The following is a 5,996-nucleotide window of genomic DNA, read 5'->3' as shown; positions in this document are numbered from 1 at the left end:
CCAAACAGGGATTGAGAGAGTACCTACACACATGACCACTTTGGACCTTTTCTGTCAAAACTAAGCACCAGTGTCAGTATTTCAAGCTTGTTGACTGCAGTCATAGGTGCCTACAAACACCTCACTGCTGTGCCATTCACTAATTTCCATCTGTCTTACCCTGTTTATGCCCACACACTCCTCAGCTCTGGTCTGCATGGCGAGAGACACCCATGTCCCTGGCACCCCTGGCACACAGCTTCAGCACAGTTCTGCTGTCCACAACCAGCAAGAGTGGGAAACCTGACCATTTCCCACCGTGTGAATCTGCATGAGCTATGCCAAATCCTCATCACGCTCCAAGATGTCCAATCCTGAACATTTGCAAAGAGCATCCAGAGCTCCAAGAATTAAATACCCCAAACACACCTGGCAGAAGGGAGACAGGACCCCTTTCCTCCTGGACTAAACAGTTATCTACAAGACAAAGTCAAGGGATCCTTTCTCAGGGTTCAGGGGATCTGTGTCTGCTTATCTGGAATTTGTTTTCCTGGGCCAGTTGTCAGCGCACACAGCCCAGGCTGCTTCGTGCTGTTTTTAAATGAATATGTATCATTTGTTAGACAAAAAAACCCCACCATTTGGGCAAGAAAACCCCACCAACTCCTAACAGCCCAAGCACTGGACTTGAGATTTGTTATTCTACTTAAGTAATAACCTTTAAGTGAGCTGCAACTTCCCTTACTCCAAGTACGCATCCCTGTCAAGTCACAGGGTGTGCTGTGGTCCCATCTCTTCCTGCATGGCAAGTGAGTTGGGATCTGTCTCATCTGAAGACAACCCTGGGAAAGCAGATTCATCCTCTGTCAGATCAGGTCACCTAACAAATGGGCTGAACTGCTCCCAGACTTCACTTATAGGTCTCTTTGAAACGCAGGTAGTTCCACCACCTTCACTCCTGTCCTTCTGGATTGGCATCAGCATGACCAAGGTCTGAGCCATGCATCCATCGCTGGTAAGGGTTTGGAGAAGGTGACAGACCCTGTCTCCAAGGTTTACAAAAATCACATGGATTGACAGTGTTTCATGAGGAGTTGATATGGGCTAATCCCAGGAGGGCTCTGCCCTGCCAGCTTCATCATCCCTGATAAGGAATCTAGACTGCCAGGAACACAAAATGGCCAGTTCCCTCCAAGGTCATGATCTGTTCTGCATCTGAATCTACAGGTAATGAGTTTGGTTGAGCAGTAGAGTATTAGCTTATAATGCTTATTAAATGTTGGCAGAAGCTTGACCTCATTCCAGGCACTTTGTAAAGGACAGAGAAACTCCATTACCAGTGAAATGAGGAGATTAAAAAAAAACCTAACCTAAAAAAAATATTTCGGTTCTCAAATCACTCAAATTACAGGCCACACCTGATCTCAGCTGCACTGGTATAAATCAAATTCCACTGATGCAAATTGACTTATGGCTTATTTACTTCAAATAACTGAGATGTCTATTTGACCTGTATGTGAAATGTTGAAAACAAGGAATGGCATCTGAATGCAAAATATTTTGGTAAGCCACTACAACTTTTCCTTAGTTGCTAATATGGACAGAACAGTACTTGGCCTGGGGAGCCATGGAGCCACGGATGGGATGGGACCAAAGAACACCCAGCTTCTTCCCCAGTTTTGGTCACTTCTCTGCTGTCTGAACAGAAGTACATGTCACCTTTCATCTTCTCCATTTTATCCTACTGCTCACACCACTATCTCCCTGGGACCCTGGCACAGGAAGGACTTTTTACGCCTCTTGGCAAGACATTGTTATGGGATACAGGGAGAGCCAGGGACCCAGAAACAGGACACAGACAAGGATATGCCCACTGTATGCAGCTATGCTCTGGAACTGTTACATGGCCACTCCTGTGCATCCTTTTCTCACTCCCCCCCCTCCACCCTCCCACCCCCCTCTTCACCATTGGGCTTGATTTGGCAAAATACTACTCAGATGGCAAACACAACAGGACCTGCCATCTCAATTGGGACCTGAAGACACTAGCCCCGAGAAAATGACTGCACCAAAGCCTGGCGAACGTTCACCATAGAAGGACCTTCAGGTAGAGACAAAGTTCATCTCACCTACAGATTATAGCTCCTAGACAGCCCCCCACTGTGCACCCCTTCTGCACAGCAGCACATTTCATCCCCCAGCAGGACTTCAAAAGTAGGCACAGAGGAAGAAGACTTCAGTCACCAGAGGCAGAGGAACTAAGGGCTTGTTAGCAGGGTGTGGATTGAAGCTGCCTCTCACACATCCTCTCACAGAGGATCTCCCCAGAGGTGCTCTCTGCAGTGGACCTAGTGGAGCTTCCCCATGTTTGCTATCATTTTTGTTTTTAAAGGATTCAGAAGTCTGACAAGCCTTTTGCATCACACACTCCGCGTTCACAGACTGCATCACATGTGCTGTGCATCATACATAGCTGCGAGGACCTACTGCTGCTTCAAACCCCTTGCACTGCATCACACCCCAAAATTTCAACCCTTGGAGTAAAACCCTGGCTTGCCTGAAGCAAAGCTCTTGTCACATCACCAGAGCTGGGGTATGACAAAGAAGTTAACCCAAAGTAATCCACCTCACAGGAACATCAGACCTCTTCTTTCTCACCACCACTGAAAGGAAAAGCAGAAAATCAGCCTCCAGTGAGTACCCAGGGTTTTAAGGTACAGACTACCTTCTCAAGGACCATAAAACCCAATAGCTCCAGTTCTCCACTGGCTCATCACCAATTTCAGCAGACACCTTCTTTGCCTTCTCGGAGGAAGCCATGCACAGAGGACCAACCCGATGATCCCACAACTTACTGTAGAGATTTTTCCCCTGGAGCTATTTCTATGCTTGCAAAGAACTTTTTGGCTTGCCCCAGGCAGAATGCAAAGATGGCTTTCTATAAGATGCTGAGGAACAGCCAGCATTCTTCTGTGTTGGTTTTCTCCTGCCTTCCTATCCTCCACAAGGAGGGGTATTCAGAGCCATCCCTGGGGAGATGGGTGTCTTTGAAGGGGAGTGACAAGCAAGTCCCCACACAGGATGTGGCCATGATTGGCATTTTCAAAGGTGGAGGAGTATGCTGTGACTGCTCCCAGTAGTGTCTGGCAGAGCTGGTGACAAGCTGCTTGTTGTGTCACTTGGAGATGAGAGGCTGAGATGTCAAAAGGGACCCTCTGAACACAAATGGCACAACACAAAAGCAGCAGTTCAAAGTCCCTCAATGTTCCTCCTAGGGAGACAGCCTGGCTGGTTATGACACTAATTTGCTGTCAGATATATTTCTCTCTTTTTTTTTTTTAATTACTGTCAAAGGGGTTTATATTTGTATGCCTTTGACTGGATTGATATAGGTATTACATCTTACCTGGGCAGTAATGAGGGATTAAATAAATAAATAAATAAATAGCAGCAGCTTGTAACATAAAGTGTGTGTCTTATGACTTATTTACTCTCCTGGCAATGGGCCACATTAATTCAGGGTATAATTTCATGGGCTTTTGAATTTCATCAAGCAGAGAGGTTGACTGTACAAAACACCTGACAGGTATTGGTGGAGGGGTGACCCAAGTCAGCCCTAACTTTCAACACCTCACAAGGCTTTTCCCAGCACACTCCTCTACCTCAGTCCTGTCTGCAGAGGGATTTTTTGTTGTCTTTGATGTTTTGCTAAGAATGATGGCACTGCAGGAACTTTGATGTGCATGCATTTACCTCCTGGAGCAGGACAAAGGACCAGTATGGAATTACAGTGATGGTCTTCAGGTGTCCCCCTGAAATGAGACTTATCATGGGGGTTGGTGATCTCAATCCATTTTTCTACTGAACCACTACTTACACTGGACTTTTGGTAGCATCTATGGGGATCTCTGAGGAAAGTCAAGTGGTATCTAATCTGCTGGTCTCAAATACATTTCCAAAGGTAGACATGCAACAGTAAGGCAAAAGATGCATTGCTGGGGTGAAAAACTCCTACTGCATTTGACAAGCAGCTGGCCCACCTCAAGCTTTGGTGATTCCTCTGCTGCCAGCCCAAAGGAGACAAATGGTTGTTTGACTAGACTGTCTCTGTCTGTAATTTCTAAAGAGTTAATGGAACTTCTTGGCTAAAAATTCAATGTGATGTTACTGTTTATCCATACTATGGGTTTGTGCTTACACATAGTAAGAATCCTAGTAATATGTTTCCAGCTGCACACCACCCTCCATAGCCAGTTATTTAAAAATCAACTTTGCATAAATTTATCACTTATTTGCACAAATCTTCCATTTTTCCCTCATATTCATGTTAAGAGGTCACCAAGCACTGTTTGTCACCGTCTTGTCTGTTCCTATGTGAATGATTCCCCTACCATCAGCAGATGGTTATGTCCTGAGGCTGTGGCCAGGTGATAAAAAGGGTGACAGCACAGAAAGTGGTAGACTCAAAAGAATTCTTTGTGTATGCATATTTCTTCTGCACTGCCTAGAAAGACATTTTGTCCCCTGTACTGATCATTGATCTCCAATTTGGTGATGGATTTCAACAGCTGAGCTGCTGCCTCCTAAACTTTGCTGTAAGTGCATTGGATGGTAGCAGAATGGAGGAAGATTAATTAAAGGGATCTGAATAGTTAGTGCTTCTGCTGGAAATGATTGTCTGTGGAGCAGTGTAGCAACATGTCATTCATCTGGAAAGGTCAATTACAAAGAAATTGATTTCAGAAATTAGGTTTGATTACATCATTGTAAAGTGTGACATTACAATTCTAGCTGTTTGTATCTCTAATATGAGATCAGTGGAAAATGTGAGCTTACATTTGCTTCTCATATTCTGTTTCTTCAAAGAAAAAGACAAAGAAGAAAGTATTTCCAATGACATTGACTACCCAGAGTAAATTGTTACTTGACTTGGGTAGACAGTTGGTTTCTAATAAAAGGATACTGTCAAAAAGCTTAGGTCCAATGTTTAGGATCAATCTGAAGGAATTTCTTGATGTCTGCACCAAGATACTCCACTGATGTCCAGCAGTGTCAGCTGTGGACCACCAGGACAAAGCTGCCCATAACACCCCTGGGACTGAGATAGTTTAGAGACGTGGGTAGGGTTTCCAACATATCACTTATAAATATTTCAGGGAAGCATTCACAGACATTTCTCATTCTTTATATCCAGTATCAGTGGTATGATAGCTTTGAAGATAAGTCTATTTCTAAACAAAGCTCAAGTGAAAGAGTATTTTATTCATTTACTGTTCAAATGCATTCTGATGGGAGATGGGCTGGACTCATCACAAGCCTCTCTCCTCTTCCAAACCAGATGCAAAGCCTACTTCAGCTCACATGCAGAGGAACATGAATTTCCACACCCCCTCTGAGAAGGGCTCCTCTCCCTGGCACCATCCCAGTAGATTGAGCTGGCCCCACCATACTGGCACCTAAAGCACAGCTAGCAGGAAGAAAGCCCTGACAAGTGTTGGAGATTCCCATCCACAAAACACAACCACTTAACACTGCTTTTTGGGCACCAGGAGGTGCTCAGAGGAGCCCACTCCTTTTCCTACTCTTCATTTTGGTTGGAGTGCGTTTTGGCTGTGAGAGACAGTTCCTACCTTGCCTGCTGTCTCCTCATTTATCAAACATGCATGTTTTCCATGGTACAGGGTTTCACAACATCAGGGGCATGAAGGTCACACAGTGAGAAGTCTCTTTGTGCAGGTTTGTTATTAGTTCAGCTATTGCTGACACTTGAATTTCACCTGCAAAGTCCAGAGCAAGGCCTGCATCAGGAAAGCCAACATGCTGAGACCACCTCATGCACCTCTAATTTCATTCCGCAAAACCAGGAAGAGACTATTTTACTGTGCTGCAACAGGACAATACCCCATAGAGAAAGGTCAGATCTGGAGACTGTTTGCAGGTAAACAGTTATAAAGTGAGCCCAGGTGAAGGGCAAGTTGTGACTGAACAAGTGGTAAGGGCTTTAAAATGAAAGGGAG

The sequence above is a fragment of the Cinclus cinclus genome, chromosome 20, assembly GCF_963662255.1.
Source record: "Cinclus cinclus chromosome 20, bCinCin1.1, whole genome shotgun sequence".
Lineage (NCBI taxonomy): Eukaryota > Metazoa > Chordata > Aves > Passeriformes > Cinclidae > Cinclus > Cinclus cinclus.
The sequence above is the reverse complement of the archived record's forward strand: the minus strand, read 5'-3'. Positions refer to the sequence as shown.